This window comes from Culex pipiens, chromosome 2, assembly GCF_016801865.2.
Source record: "Culex pipiens pallens isolate TS chromosome 2, TS_CPP_V2, whole genome shotgun sequence".
Lineage (NCBI taxonomy): Eukaryota > Metazoa > Arthropoda > Insecta > Diptera > Culicidae > Culex > Culex pipiens.
In genome coordinates, this window is record NC_068938.1 from 15,178,784 (window position 1) to 15,195,864 (window position 17,081).

General features: G+C 34.3%; 1 protein-coding gene and 1 long non-coding RNA gene across 2 annotated transcripts in view; one reads left to right on the forward strand and one right to left on the reverse strand.

Annotated features, from left to right (window-relative positions):
* LOC120420491 (trithorax group protein osa-like) overlaps positions 1-17,081 on the forward strand; it is a 111,325-nt gene that overhangs the window by 76,524 nt on the left and 17,720 nt on the right. The window lies entirely within an intron of this gene.
* LOC120420536 (uncharacterized) lies at positions 3,241-4,321 on the reverse strand. The gene is made up of 2 exons (XR_005605856.2): positions 4,089-4,321; positions 3,241-3,925 (listed from the first exon to the last, which is right to left on the reverse strand). It is a non-coding gene; the product is annotated as an uncharacterized LOC120420536 (long non-coding RNA).

Below are 17,081 nucleotides of genomic sequence, written 5' to 3' on the forward strand. Positions count from 1 at the left end.
TGTAAATTTTAAGACAACAATCCAAGTTTTTTCATAAATTTCACAATTTTACGAAATGGATAATTTTGTTTTCCTGCACAATTTTTCAGTTAAAAAATATCAATATAAAAATTATAAGAGTAAAATTCAAACATGAAGAATGTTCTTATTATATGTTAAAATTTGATCTCAAGCTTATTTTTGAAATTCAGACAATAATTTTATTTATTTAATACTTCATGAACAGCCTTAAGGGCCGGTCATAGAACTATTTTGAAAAGCCGTCGCGGGCCGGATGAAATGGCTTCACGGGCCGGATCCGGCCCGCGGGCCGGACGTTGGGCAGGCCTGTTTTAAATAAACACATTCAAAACTGTTAGAAAATTAATATTAGAGTCATTTTGTACAATAATCCGAGTTTTTTTAATTTTTGATATATTTCAATTTTGTACGAAATTGATAATTATGTTTTGGGACCAAAAGAAAAAACAGATCAAAACGACGTTAAATATTTATTTAATTTTCATTTTTTGTTTTGGTCCAAGTTTATCGAGGAGGAATATCGACAATAAAGTGTTGACTTTTACATGTAATTTTTTTAAGAGAACACATACAACTAAAGCGTCCGATTTCCCGTCCCGGGGAAAATATCGAGAGATTTCCCGAAAAAATAATATTTCCCGAAATTCTATCAAAAGTATGCATTTTTTTTAACTTTTTGGAACATTTTTTTGAATAAAAAATAATGAAATACCATTTACCATTTGAAAATAAAGTACCCCTTCCCGCCAAGGTCAAAATTAAGTTTCTTCTACGTTTTTGTTTACCATGACCAAATTAGATGAAAATTGAATTAATATCATTAAATGTCTCAAAGAGGGTTGTGCTAGAAGAATTAGGTTAATTTGTTTAAATTGTTCGAGAAATTTCAGTATAAAGTTGAAAATTTATATGGCACCAAGAGGGCGTAAAAGGTTTAAATATGAAGCTACTGAACTACTTTATTGCTATGAAAATGATTTTAACCGAAGGTTGCATCATTTAAAAATCATTGAAAAACTTCTTCGTATTACACAAAAGCGCCCAAAAAATGCAAACATTCTTTCAAAAAACTCGCTCAAAATATTTGAAAACTTTGAGTTGTGATTGCATAAAAATTGTATTTAAAGTGAAAAAGATTATTAGGCAAATTAAATACCTATCTATTTATTTCCGAACTCAAACCAGTAAAATTTGATCTGGAATAAATATTTTCATTGCAACTTAATTATCAATATTATTCTTTATTATATTCTGTACATATTTCTAAGTTAAGATTTTTCTAGCTGAGTGCTCTTTTATGGAAAATATTGAGAAAAAACCCTAGAAAAAAATTATTTTTTTTACATTTTGTAGAATTATAAATTTAAAAAATATATATATTCTTGAAGTCGCATGTTTTTTATTACAGGCAGTCAAGGCATTAATTGATTCTCACGCTTATTTTAACCATTGCTTACCACAAATTTTCAGCATGAGTTACTTTACAAAATGTAGAGCTACGTTTCAAGTTTTTTTTTATGTTTCAGAACATATTGTGTGAAATGCCTAAAGGGTATATAAGTATAAACATTTTTACAAACTGTATTTTTTCCAGATCACTTCGGATGATTTTGGGGTCATACTCGAGCTCAAAGACCTACAATAAGGCAAAGAAAAATTATTTTGAACGTGATTTGATTTTCCATAGTAAATTTTTTGCGAAGGCTTAAGAGATTTTGGTGTGGACTGTATTTTACAATTTTTAAAGTTTAGATTACAGATTTAATTTATCACTTGAGTTTTTAATATTGAATAATTCCCATATCTTGGCTCAAACTAAACCAATTTTAGTTCTCCTGGGTTCGTCCGCTCAGCTATCTAACACCGAACACGATGCATCGGAAAAACCTAGATTCCGGGTTCATGGCCGGAGATATTCCGGATTCTCCAGAGCCAGATTTGAACTACGTTATGGCCTGGTTATTTTTCTGATCACAAAAACATCAAAAAAAGTTGTTAGCGATGAACTTTTGAAATATTTTACCATCGACAGTCATATCTTTTTGTTAACTGTTTCATTATTATTTTTTTATTTATTAGGTCACTCAACCTTTAATAACAAGTAAAAAAGCGAAGCGAAGCGAACAATAAATTTTCATATGAATGAATTACCGTAATCTGGGGCGAATCGGGACTTCAGTCTGAATAGGGACAGCAGTTTTTAGAGCACTTAAAGCTTTTAAATTTGGAAATGGATGTACACATTTTGTTGGTCTGAGTTTGTTCTAACCGAAACCAACCAGAAAAATCAAAATATTTTGCTCCAACATGGTTAAAACTGCTGTCCCAATTCGCCCCATGTGTCCCGATTGACCCCAGTTTACGGTTAGAATTCAGAGACCTACATTTGAAATAAATAAGAACTTTCGTATCAATTTAGAAAATTATCACATATGTATTTTTACAGCAAGATGCAACAATAACTCTTTTCCACTTATAAGAAGTATGATAATTTTGAAGTTTATGTAAATAACTGACATGACCATACAAAAAGTAAACATTCATATATAGCGGAATTAAAAGGAACAACTCGTCTCTTTGTATTCATATTCAAAATTATATTTATAATTACGTGAAATCAGCTTAAACCTAGGGGCTAGACAGAGTAAAAGTTTTTACCATCCGTTAATATATTGACGTTGTTATCGATATACTAGTTAATACTTTGACGAAAAATTGTTTGAACGTTCCCACCATATATATCGATCGTGTTTGACAGATGATTAAAAAATCAAAACAAACATTTTTGCAACGATGAAAGAAACCGGCACCTTTTCGGTGAAACGGGAAAAAAATTGTTGGACATGGAAATCCGTTCCGAGGGCATGTGAACCTGCTGGCGATGGGTACCGGTCTACAGCATTGAAATAAGAGTAATTCGAGCAGCTCAGCAGCTTTTTCCAGTGTTGATTGTAGAAGGAAGAATGGAAAAGATTGTCCGGAAGACATTCCGCTGGTGGGGTATTTGTTACGGGTGCGACCAGCAAGTACGCGGAAAGAACGCCGATGGAACCGAGAAGGACAGCTTAGTTTTATGGCAAAGCACTGTTGTCACGGAACGGAACCAGTTCAGGAACGGACAGTTCGGTGATTTTGATGAAAAATGTCACGGGTCTTTAGACATCAGCAACCGGAAGGTGCTTGGAATGGAAAGTATTTTGGGTAAGTAAAAGATGAGACTTAGATTACAAATCATGTTTATTTTTCCAGCCGCAATCGTGCCCTTCTCTCCTACATCCGAATTCTGCCAGAATAGACTGAAGATTACCCCGGGAATTCCCCACGAATAAATTTCGAGCCGGTTCCGGGGACTACGGAGGCCGTGCATCAGCTATCGAGGTGGCCATCTTTATGAAAGCTTTCCCCCTTCCAGCCTGATTAAGGTTGGTAGCGGGGAGTAAAACAAAAAAGAAAATAGCATTTTATTCACAAAAAACTAATAATTGAAGAAATATAACACTTTATGAGATCATTGCTGAATTTAGTTTTTACAGAGCCGATGCCGAAGACGACCGAAGGGGGTTGACAACATCCGGGGTCGGTTGAGGTGCGGCGGCACTTGTGCCTCCTATTCCAACTTCTTATAATCGTTTGCAGGTATTTTTTTCTCCTGCTCCTCTCCCCGACGAACTGTTTCTGGACGCATTGGTCAGGGTTTGCCACATCTTCCGGCCAACGTTCGCCGTTGAAACGAAAAGCTCTCCTTCGGCGGGGTTATGTGCAAGTGCGTGAGATTTCTTTGCTGGCCGTCAGAATCACGATTTGCTCGGAAGAAACCGCTTCCTCCAAATAATAATCATCGTCCTCTATCGTAACCAGCATCGGTCGGGGCACCGGACAGCCAGCCTAGTCTTTTTCAAGACCCCTGCAGGGGGGGAAAATAAGAAAAACCAGTATTAACCAGTAACAAATGGCGAGCAATTTGCTAAGTTTTGATTTCAATTTCCAGCGGCCTTCAGTCGCTCATCCAGCCTGTTTTTTCGGCGCCTTCTTGCAATAATCACAAACGCGCAGGATAACCTACTTACCATCTTTTCAGATTCAGCAAATTCGAATCAAATTTTCTTCAAAAACCGAGCACTTCGAAAACGAACCTTCATCGACCGAACGCAACCAAAGCAATGAAAAAATGGCGTCCAACACGATTTTTTTTCTAACACGTTCAATGAGGTAGGGTGGGAAACCAAGGTTAGTTAAAACTGAGGTTAAAACGGTGAAAATTAAAAGGTGGGGTTTCGTCAATATATTGACGAAAAGTAAATAAACTGACCAACTATTTTAATGTACTGATAACGTGTTAACCGATCTGACCACCCCCTAGGCTTAAACCGTTAATAGCCGTTGAAACAATCATTTCCTTAGATACAATATTGCACGAAATAATACTGTCCCGCCCGTGTGGATCAATCGGACCGCGCACTGGACTCACAATCCAGAGGTCGACGGTTCGAATCCCGCGGCGGGCGCTCTAAAATTCTTTGTGTAAATATAGGTATTCGGCGCCGTCGCTCCGTGCCATACTTTCATACACTTAGGAGCCCAGGGCGGCGAAGTCCTTGTAGATAAAAAGGAAGACACTAGTGGTTGGTACTAGCAATGGTGGCCGACAGCTATAAAGTCAACTTCGTTTTTTTTTTTCAATACTATCGCAAATTTTATTTTAACTTTTTGTTAAGTTATTCAAAAGTATCACAAAATAGGCAGAACTCAAACCGTGCTGAAATTATTTAATTGAAATTATTTTAGATGAGTTATATTTTTTTTATTTTTGTTCTCGAAAAACATTGAAAAAAAAAATAATTAAAAAATAAATTTATATTAGCCTAACCTTGAAATAGGAAAACACAAATTTGAGGAATAAACAATCCAAAAGGTATCTTGAAAAAATATGTTAATTTTTGGAATACTGTTTGTATAATTTTAAATTTTTACTAAGGGTATCCTGCCGTTTATCGAAAAGGAAAACACAATGCAATTCGATCCAGACTTTTGATCATGCAGGTAAATAAGATTTAATTAAAGCTATAGTACATTTTATTAAGACTCTTTCAAATTACTTGAAAATATTGTAAATAATTTTAGCAAAATAGTTTGATTTCACACAGATTTAAGTACATAAAACATACATGTGAACGTTTTTTGTGTTAAACACCATAATTTTGTTATACAGAATTGTAGGATACGAATTCATAAACCTAGTTTTTCGTGTTTTTCAGTTTGCAGATTTTTGCAGATATTTGAAAAAAAAAATGCAGATAACTCAAAATTTCATCTGGCATCCCTGGCTGAGAGGTGGTGAGTCAGTCAGTGTTGGACGAATAAAGATGGAGCATGTCTCCCGGCTTGTGAAAGAATTTGTATTTGTTTTGCTAGTCAATTAAATACGAGGATATCACATTGGCGATCCTGCCATGATGATGAATCGTGGTGTTATAAAAAAATCTGAATATTTTGGTGGAAAATTAGTGAAACGTGCGACCGAATTCGGCGTGTTTATTTTTTTTATTTTTTTTCGTGCGGGTCAGAATAAAGCATGTGATGACGGGTGTTTTGACATCGAAGTGTTGAGTTCAGCGACCATCGGAGCTTGTTTTGGCGAAAAAGCGGATTGACTTGGTGAGCATGTTCCGGTTAAGTTTTCTTTTGTTCGGCGTTGAACCGAGGGGATCCGTTAAGTGGTATATGTGTGTGTGAGCAGTGCTAATAGAGATATCCACGCGTGAGAGTGTGTTAGTTTGGAGTTTAGTTACACGCAGACACAGGCAAATCGAGTAGAATGATTCGTCTGTCAAAATCAGCTGTGTCCTTTGTTATATCACGAGCACGTGGTAAACAGCTGGTTTTTACAGGCGACTTGTCTACTCGATTTGCCTATGTCTGCGTAAAAATAGTGTAAACAAAATCAGCTGCTTGAAATTCAGCCAATCACAATCGATCAAAACCAAAACAATACTTTAAATACGAATACTAACACAGAATCATGGTGTGCGTGAGAGAAACCGTGGAGATCTCTATAGAGATATCCACGTGCGAGAGTGTGTTAGTTCGTAACAAAATTGACACGCATACATAGGCAAATCGAGTAGAATGATTCGTCTGTCAAAATCAGCTGTGTCCTTTGTTATACCACGAGCACGTGGTAAACAGCTGGTTTTTACAAGCGATTGATCTACTCGATTTGCCTATGTATGTGTAAAAATAGTATAAACAAAATCAGCTGCTTGGAATTCAACCAATCACAATCGATCAAAACCAAAACAATACTTTGAATACGAATACTAACACAAAATCATGGTGTGCGTGAGAGAAACCGTGGAGATCTCTATGCACTACGACGATTATCTTTGTGCGCCAGGGCTGGATCAAGGATATTCAGGAAATGTCATTAGGTCTACAGATGTTCCAACATTTGTACAGACATTTGGATCTTGTCAAGTTAACAACCCAATTTTGGGTAATTTCGTGAATGATGTTTTTTTAATGGAATGGAGAACTGCATTCAAGTGGAAATATTAGAACTTACCGATAAGAAACAAAATGAAAAAAGCAACAAAATGTTCGAATGTGAAAAAGGAGTTGGACGTAAACAAAGTGATATTTGGAGAAGGGGAGCGGAGTCAGCAGTCTGCGTCCGTAGTATTTTATTTCAAGATTGGTCATCGAAACCGAAACTTTTTCGTTTTTGTATTCAAAAATCATTTGCGTTTGTTTAAAAATCTATTTTTTTTTTCAATTCAGGACATATAAATATAGATAAATTTTTTTGGAATGTTGTTATATTTATTTGGGATGTTGATATTTTTTTCTCATACCACTCGTACACTTTGAGTGGTACGAGGTGGTAAACATGCTGTGTTTTGTTTGCATTTCGTTTGAATAGTACAAGGTTTTAAATGCAGGGTGGTTAAATCTTCGCGATTTTCGCGATTTTCGCGAATTTCGCGGATTTCGCGGAAATCTAAATTGCTCTCACCGAGCAGGATTTAGATAAATTTGTGTTCTTTCTTCTGGAAGTACTAGATTTAGACAAACATTTTCACTAGCCATCGAAATCTACGTTGTGTTCTTGAAGATAGACCCACAGGAACATTAAACAGAAATCCGCGAAGTAGAGAGTAAGACAGAGTTCCCACTGCCTCTCAGGTACATCGTACGTCTGCTACCAGCAAACCTTATGGAGCCAAAAAAAAATGAAATGGTTACTCTGGGTTACTCTGTGGATCAGCCGAATATTTTTTTTAAGGTGTTATGGTTGTTTTTCATCAGAGTCGGCTTGATTTTTTTTTGTTTTTCCGTCGGAATAGGAAGTAGGTATCAGTTTCAGTCTTGACCTAAGAATTTTTGAGTCTATGCGTTATTCTAGGTGTAGGAGTTGTCCCTGTTAATGTTATTTAAGCAGGGAGGAAATTGAAATAAGTGTCGTCAACAATTCCCGTGTTAAATTTGTTGTAATTAAATATCAAACAACTTATCTAGTTCTTCTGAACAAATCTGCGTTTCAAATGGCAGAGCATGTTTGAGTGGTCCTTTTATTAAAAAGCATTGAAAAGATCGATGAAAGTTGAACATCATTGTGAACATAAAATTATTAATGAAACAGCTTGGTTGGAAGGTAATATTCTAGATTAAATTATTGGTTGTTTTGGCTGTCACTCAAAATTGGATTGAACTGTACTTAAAGACTGAAACGGGGAAAAGACACATTCACACTAAAAGTTATTCTAAACGATTGAATTTGAGGTGATTCAGCAGGGTTTACTTATTTTATGAATTAATTAACAAATTTATAAAGGACTTAAAAACGGACAAATGAAACCTAAGTATATTTATTTCTTTTCCAATCATCTTGAAAGAATTAAAGATTTGAAACTGAGACTCTGTTGTGTTCTGTTTCTACAAGAGTTGCATTAAAAGACAAGAGTACCAATATTTGAAAGAGTAAAGAGTTTATTTATTCGTTTCCAAAATTCTTGAAAGAATTAATTATTTGAAACTGAGACACTTTGTATGCTCTGTTCCGACAAGAGTTGCATTAAAAGACAAGAGTACCAATATTTGAAAGAGTAAAGCTTAGCTCCTAAGATGTCATGGGAATCTATAGGGTATGGAAAAAGAAAAAAATCATAAACGGGTAAACTAAAAAAAAAAAAAAAACAAATCCAGAAAATATGAGAAATGTTGAGTCGGGTTTAGCCCAAGGCCAACTGCGCTAAAAAGAGTTCCAGAAAAGTTGAGTCGGGTTTAGCCCAAGGCCAACTGCGCGAAAAAAAAAAAGTTGAGTCGGGTTTAGCCCAAGGCCAACTGCGCTAAAAAGAGTTCCAGAAATGTTGAGTCGGGTTTAGCCCAAGGCCAACTGCGCGAAGAAAAAGTTGAGTCGGGTTTAGCCCAAGGCCAACTGCGCTAAAAAGAGTTCCAGAAAAGTTGAGTCGGGTTTAGCCCAAGGCCAACTGCGCGAAGAAAAAGTTGAGTCGGGTTTAGCCCAAGGCCAACTGCGCTAAAAGAGTTCCAGAAAAGTTGAGTCGGGTTTAGCCCAAGGCCAACTGCGCTAAAAAGAGTTCCAGAAATGTTGAGTCGGGTTTAGCCCAAGGCCAACTGCGCGAAGAAAAAGTTGAGTCGGGTTTAGCCCAAGGCCAACTGCGCTAAAAAGAGTTCCAGAAAAGTTGAGTCGGGTTTAGCCCAAGGCCAACTGCGCGAAAAAAAAAAGTTGAGTCGGGTTTAGCCCAAGGCCAACTGCGCTAAAAAGAGTTCCAGAAATGTTGAGTCGGGTTTAGCCCAAGGCCAACTGCGCGAAGAAAAAGTTGAGTCGGGTTTAGCCCAAGGCCAACTGCGCTAAAAAGAGTTCCAGAAAAGTTGAGTCGGGTTTAGCCCAAGGCCAACTGCGCGAAGAAAAAGTTGAGTCGGGTTTAGCCCAAGGCCAACTGCGCAAGTACAAGTTCAAGCATAGTTGAGTAAGGTAACTAAAAACCATAAAAAAAAATCAGCCAACAGTTACTGTAAAATTTATTGCCATCATATAACCAAGTATAAGCAAAAGAAAAATCAAAAATATTAAAGCGTTTATTATTTTCGACAAAACTGCCACCAGGTTGACCTAAGTCACAATGTCATGTCGACGCGTTGGCAACAACTGTTGCTAGAATAGAGAGAGAAAGAGCGATATGGAGGCAAATAAAGATATGGAAAAAGACAAAAGATGAAGAAAACAAACGTTCACATATAGTAGGAAATAAAGTTGAATATGTTCACGAATAGGCTAGACAAAAGGGAGAAGTAACTTAAAATGAAAAATAGCGTACTACAGATTCAACAAGCTAGAATTATGAATTTTAAATTAATAAAATTTGTAAATAGGATTAAGCTCGGGGATTAAGTGACGGAGAGGAAAAGAATAAAATCAAATTAATTTAGAATCAGTACATATAAACAAACATACTTGAAAACAATTTTTAAATTTACTTCTAGCAGTTTAAGGAATACAGTAAAAATAGTTTTTGAAAATCATTCAATAAGGCAAAAAAAAAATTAAATGAGAAAGTATCGATCAATTCAAACAACAGACTTTTCAAGTACTGAGGAACCAATTCATGTCAAAAGTATTGTAAGGTAATAAAAAAAATATATATTTAAAAGAAGCAAATTTGGCTTAATCCTATAAGTCATTATTCGACTATTTTACCCGGTTTGAAACATGTTTTTTTTTTCTCAATTTGGATCATTCTGATATGAGTTTTTTTTTCTTCTTCTTTTATTGTGGTTCAATCGGAAGAAGACATGGCAAACGAATATTGACACTAACCGGTAAGCCAGATTACTTATTTTACATTTTTTTACATTATTTTTTGGTTTTCCGGAGGAATACATGGTAGCACGACATTCGAGGAATCTACACTATTGGACGGAGTTCTTCGATTATCGTTATGCAGATAGATCGACTACCAGGCGTTGCATCATTGGAGTACAAAGCAGCAAATATGGATTTTAAATAATTGTTAAACTGTTATTTATATATTTATATTTGTTATCATTTTGTAAGGAGAGGATGTGGCATCCTAAATATTAGTGTAGTTTAGGTAGACCGCTGGAAGCGTGTAGAGTTGTGAGTGTAGTAGTGCGCAGCTGAGAGGTGGTGAGTCAGTCAGTGTTGGACGAATAAAGATGGAGCATGTCTCCCGGCTTGTGAAAGAATTTGTATTTGTTTTGCTAGCCAATTAAATACGAGGATATCACAGTATGCACTTCGGAAGAAACCGGTCAAGAAAAATTGCAAATGGGCAGCAGCGGTAGCGAAAGCAAGCCAGAGAGGGTGAAGAAAAGCCCCAAGAAAACGTTCCCACTCTTTTGTTCTGCCGTTTGTAAAGCTGTTTCTTGACCCCTTTTCTTGGGAGGTGCGTATTGGCCTATAAGCTATGGGATTTCCTATGCAGGGTGGTTAAATCTTCGCGATTTTCGCGATTTTCGCGAATTTCGCGGATTTCGCGGAAAACTAAATTGCTCTCACCGAGCAGGATTTAGATAAATTTGCGTTCTTTCTTCTGGAAATACTAGATTTAGACAAACATTTTCACTAGCCATCGAAACCTACGTTGTATTCTTGAAGATAGACCCACAGGAACATTCAACAGAAATCCGCGAAATCCGCGCCGCGAAAATCGCGAAATCCGCGAAGATTTTTAACCACCCTGCCTATGTTTAAAGGAACTTTTCAAATAAAACTCTAGAATTTAGCAATTTTGCGATTATTTGAATTTTAGAGTTAATGATTTTCGTATTTTAGATTATTAAAATTTGAATATTTCATAATTTCAGAAACTTAGATTTAAGTCTCAGAATTTACAAATTTTAGAATTAAAAAAACATACAGGAATTAAAAAATTAACAATTTCCTAAAAAAATTAAACTTGCAATTTTACAATTTAAATATGTTCTGAAGAAACGAAAAATGGCAAAAGTTTCGCAAAATTGGGTTGGCGTTTTTATCTATAGGTGCAGTTCTACTTTTAATTTGGAAGTTTTAAATGTTTTTAATTTATAAATTTTAGGATTGTAAAAATTTTGAATAAAAAAATTCAATAATTTAAGCATTTTTGAAATTTGGAATATAAGAAAAGACATTTTTGAACTTTTCGAAAATAAAAAACTTTGAGCACAATTTGAAAAAAGAACAATAATTTGCAAAAAATATATTTCAGGTGGATCTAGACCGGTGCATCTCGGTGCATCTCGATGTTTCGCAGAAAAAAACTTTTTGAATTTTAGAATTAAAGATTTTTGGTATTTTTTAATTTAAAACAAAATTATTTAATATTAAAGAAATTCGCAAAAATTAAACTCTTGGTGGATTTAGCTCGGTGCACTTTATCCACTTTGAATTGAAAAAATACTTTTTTATATTTTTAAAATATTAAAATTTTTGAATTATGGGATTTTAAAATATTAGAGTTATACAAGTTTAAAACTGAAGTTTAAAATTTTAAGTTAAAATTAAAATAACTTTAAACTAGAAATTTAAGTTTTAAAATCAAATGATATTTTAAATTTTAGAATTTTTAAAAGTTTGCAAAGTTTTATGAAAGATTATATTTCGGGTGAATTAATCTTGGTGCACCTATTATGCCTTTTAATACCGAATTAAAAAACAAAAATATTTAAACTTGGGTACAGTTGAAAAAACGTTAAAAAATAACTTTAGGTGGATTTATTTCGGTGCACCTATAATCAACTTTTTAATTCCAGATAAAATTCAATGATTTAAAAAATTTGAATCTTACAATCGAAACATTAATTTATAATTCCAGAAAATACATTTTTAAACTCTTAAAAAAAAACTTCGGCGCAATCGAAAAAAAAAATAATGTTAAATGTTCTCAAAAACTGTACTTTAGGTGGATTTAATTAGAAAACGGTGCCATCTACATTTCTGATTACTTTTTAAATCCAAATTTTGCATCTCAAAGTAAAGTTAACTTTTTAAGCTTGCTTGTTTTCGAAAAAATATGATTTAAAACTTTAAAAAATAATGTTTTTACGCAAACCCATTTTTTGCGTAACGTGAAATAGAAAAAATCTTTAAATTATGTCAAGAGCGTACCTAGTTTTCCCCGAATTGTCCTTACAATTTTGCCGAATACACCAAATTGATGACAAACTCTGTTCTCATGATACAGCTACCAGAATATTTAGTTTAGATACTATTTTTGTAGGTACAGCTTTCAAATTCGTATAAAAACTAATATGGGCGGATTAATGACGCTAAAATAGCTTATTTGATCACAAAGTTTAGGACAAATAAAAAAAATACAAAAAAGGTATTGATGACCAAAATTCTCACTCCTCACGCGAATTCAATTAAAAGTATTTCTAAAGTTTGTTTAGACTAAGAAAAAAAAAGAAACAAATGACCTTTTTTTGGTTGCGACAGTTGAATCACTTTATTTATGATATAGTTTTTCTTCGTAAATCGTAAGTCTTTTAGCCCAAATATGATTTTTTCAAAGGATTTTTCTTGTTTTTTTAAGTACCGTTCCCAAATGAGTTCCAATAAATCACCTCGATACTATCTAGTCATGGCTGGCATGACTTTATTTAACCTTTTCAAATACCAAAAAAAAAGGTTCTTTAACACCGCGCTAAATTGCATAATCGAAAATTCCCTTTCTCTTTTCACAATGAGCAATCCACAGCGAACGAAAGAATTATGCTGCGTAAATAACCGTGGCCGAGAACATTGATGCCCAGGGAAAGAGAATGCATTATAGCAAAGAACAGCAGCAATTTTGAAGTGAAAAAAGTCATTAAAACTGGCCGAGCATAGAGCAATTCCATCTCAAATCAGGAATTTTTCTGGTACTTTTGTACCCGACCCTCTCCAATTTCAATGAAACTTTGTAGACATGTTATCCTAGGCCTATATAAGCCATTTTTGTGTATATGGAGCCAATTGTACTCGAAAATGATATTTGAGAAGGGCGTAAGTTATTTAGATATTTTTGTATTCTGTAATTTAAAAAATGACTGTGTCTCGAAGGCGTTGCATCGTACCAAAAAGTGGTCAAAGACAAACTTGTAGGAAATTGGACGGGCTTTCTGAAAAAAATACACTGAGAGAAAAATACACGCCACTTCTATGGGATTTTTCAATTTTTATGTTTAAAAGTTAAATTTTAAGGTGAAGTCAAGATTTTTTTTCGTTCAAAATTTTTGTGGAAATAGCCTAAAATGTGACAAAAAGACTGACGAAAAATGCAGGATGGTATGTCTCTCCTAAAAAAATACAAAAATCATTTACTAAAACTGTTTTTTTGAAAAGTGGTCTAAACGTCAAAATTTTCAAAAACCGATAATGGGAATCGATTCTCCAGACAATTTTACATAAAAGTCTCCATATTGACCATTGTCCAAAGTCCAATCCTTGCGAAGTTACAGCGGGTTTAAAAATAAAAATGTTGAAAAAACAGCTTTTTTGGTGGTTTTTGGCATTTTCTATATGACAGACTTGATTTGTCAGGCTCGAAAATATTTTTACCGAAAAGCTCGTCCAATTTCCCATAAGTTTGCCTTTGACAGCTTTTCAATTTGACTTGTTTTAATATTTACGTAAGATGATTTACTATCCAGATTTCTACCACACTGAAAAAAATATTCTGTTTTCAGTTATGAGCAATGCAATTAAGCTTATATCTGTAAGCCCATGCATCCAATTGAAAAGCTGTCAAAGGCAAACTTATGGGAAATTGGACGAGCTTTCCGGTAAAAATATTTTCGAGACTGAAAAATCAAGTCTGTCATATAGAAAATGCCAAAAACCACAAAAAAAAAACTGTTTTTTCAACATTTTTATTTTTAAAACCGCTGTAACTTCGCAAGGATTGGACTTAGGACAGTGGTCAATATGGAGACTTTTATGTAAAATTGTCTGGAAAATCGATTCCCACTATCGGTTTTTGAAAATTTTGACGTTTAGACCACTTTTCAAAAAAAACAGTTTTAGTAAATGATTTTTGTATTTTTTTAGGAGAGACATACCATCCTGCATTTTTCGTCAGTCTTTTTGTCACATTTTAGGCTATTTCCTCAAAAATTTTGAACGAAAAAAATCGTGGATTCACCTTAAAATTTAATTTTTAAACATAAAAATTTAAAAATCCCATAGAAGTGGCGTGTATTTTTCTCTCAGTGTATTTTTTTCAGAAAGCCCGTCCAATTTCCTACAAGTTTGTCTTTGACCACTTTTTGGTACGATGCAACGCCTTCGAGATACAGTTTTTTTAAATTACAGAATACAAAAATATCTAAATAACTTACGCCCTTCACAGAAAAAAAAAGTTGAATTTTGGAATGTTGAAAATTCGGTAGGTTGAATATTACCTCTTTATTTGTGTAATATTACATAAAAAATGTGTAAAAATGTGAACCTGATGAATATTCATCAAAAACTAATGAAAATTCATCATTTTCTGAGGTAAAATTTAACATTTATTTTGCCACAAAATCTGTCACCATTTCCTGATGAATATTACCATCATTTTTTTTTCTGTGTTCTCAAATGTCATTTTCGAGTACAATTGGCTCCATATACACAAAAATGGCTTATATAGGCCTAGGATAACATGTCTACAAAGTTTCATTGAAATCGGAGAGGGTCGGGTACAAAAGTACCAGAAAAATTCCTGATTTGAGATGGAATTGCTCCATATCACAACCAACGACAGTATAAAGCGAATTATGTTTGATTTAAACGTTGAAAAATGAGAACAAGAAGAAAATTTAGACTAAATATTTTTTTATTATTGGAAAAATAATAAATTTGCACAATAAAGGTTTCCAGGCTGGAGGTCGCGATCGCAGAACAAACTGAGGCTGTAAAAACATAACGGACTCGAGCATGATACTGCTGCATGCCTCTTCTGGCTTGCCTTTTTGGTAGAATAGCGAGGGAGTCAAGGGCCAGGACAGGAAGAAGCCGAGCCGAAGAAAGATCTGAAATAAACCAGAAAGCTCGATTTTGCGAACGAAGAACAAACAGAAAGAGAGACCTTTCTCTGCACTAAGTTATACATCACAAAACCACAATCTCTGATGGGAAGGGGTTTCTCTCTCTTAAAAGAGGGGAAAGGAGGGGGGACTGCAGGAAGTTCACCACCTTTCAACCAAGCAATTGGCCACCAACTAGCGGGGTCCATTCGCGTCCCAGACCCCCCTTTTTGAGGGCATAGGTATATTGATTCTGATGGTGATTACACGCGGATTGCGATCTACCGCGTGCGTCCAGTAATGGGCTTTAACCCTCAACTGTCTATAATTGTCTATAAAAATGTTAAACGTAAATATTGATTTTTTTTCAAATTTGATCGCAACCAGAAATTTAACAAAATATTTCATTTTTTTTAAATTTTTAGAGCATCGCGAAATAGCTTCATAATTTTTCCAGTCAAGGGTTAAGAAGCGCACCAGAAAAAAAGCTGCATCATTGCCACATTCACCTTTCTCCGAGCGGGCGAGGGCACACATCCGTAGGTTCAACCTCTTCTTTTGGAGATGATCAACGAGCGAGGAAGCGATCAATAAATTGGCCCGACGGGGAGGTGATCTACAGACTATCGCTACGACGATCTATCTAACGCCAACTGTAAAAATCTCTTCTTTGGACAGCGAAACCAACAATAAGTAGCATCATGCAGTGGCGCGATAATGCTTACGAGATTGATCGCATTCTTGGGCAGTTCTTGGGTTCTTTTGCTACTGGAATTACGAAAGGGGTAAATTTGTATGGTACAATCAAGAAATGTTCCGTAACGTCGTAAGAATGTGCGTTGTTTTACCACCTTTGTGGTGTTCATGGCATGAATTTTGAGGCATGTTTAGGTTTACGCAAAACAAATTCTTTTTTTTTTTTTTTTTGACAACAATAAAGGAAAACTAAAATAGGCTTCCATGAATAAAAAGAAAATGGTTTTATTTCAAGAACTTTAAATGAAATTTCATGTTTATGCATTGATTTTTGAGCTTATTTTGTATGTCAATGAATTTATTTAGCAGCGAATGACCAAGATGGTTAAAGCTGCCAGAAATAAATGAATTAATAAGAACAATGTTAAATGCTTTTTAAAACAATTAAAATTTCAAAAAGACCTGAATTATAAATTTTCTAAATTATGCGATAATGTAAAAAATGAGAATCTGAGTTAGATATCGATATTTTTTTAATTAGTTGGCAGTAAAATTTATTTAAAAAACAGGAAAAAATATATTATAAAATTAAGGATTTTTCTTTTGAAAGGGTAAACAATAGATAATTATTTGAAAATTGAGCTAAAATTTTTGAAACACAAAGTATCACAAGTTTACAGTTATGTAAATTCTATTCTTACCTTGGAAACACTAAATTTTTATGTATACACTACACTAAATTCATGAAAATAGGTGATACTGCCAAAAATAGGCTAGATTTCTCGCTAGCTTTCAATAAATTTTAACACCTGAAGTTCTTAGATCGTTTTCAGTTGGCCGTGCAAATATTTTTTGAAGTTTATGTCCCTCGACTCTGATCAAAGTCGAGGGGGAGGGGGAGGGGGGCAAAAAAAAGTTAAAAATTGAAATTACAGGCCACGATGTCAACATTTGAATAAAAAAAGTGTTTTAAAATGCATCATACACCTGTCCAGTTCTTTTGCAATCATTGATTTCCAAAATTTCTAAGTACTGACGAAAATTTTATTTTTACGAGAAAAAAAAAAAAAGATTTTGCGGAGCTGTACATTGTAATTTCATAAAAGTTCAGAATATTTTTTAACGAGTCCAAACATGTTAAATATGATTATCAATGCAGAAAAATGCATTTTAGATTGTTCTCAGTTGATTAGACTTCTAATTCCATTTAAATTTAGATATTTTTTTGCTCCCTGATTTTTCGGACCAATTTTGAAGGGGGGAAGGGGGGGGGGGCGACATAAACTTTGAAAAATATTTGCAACGGCCTTAATAATTATTGAAAAAAAAATCAAAAAAATAATTAACAACTGATT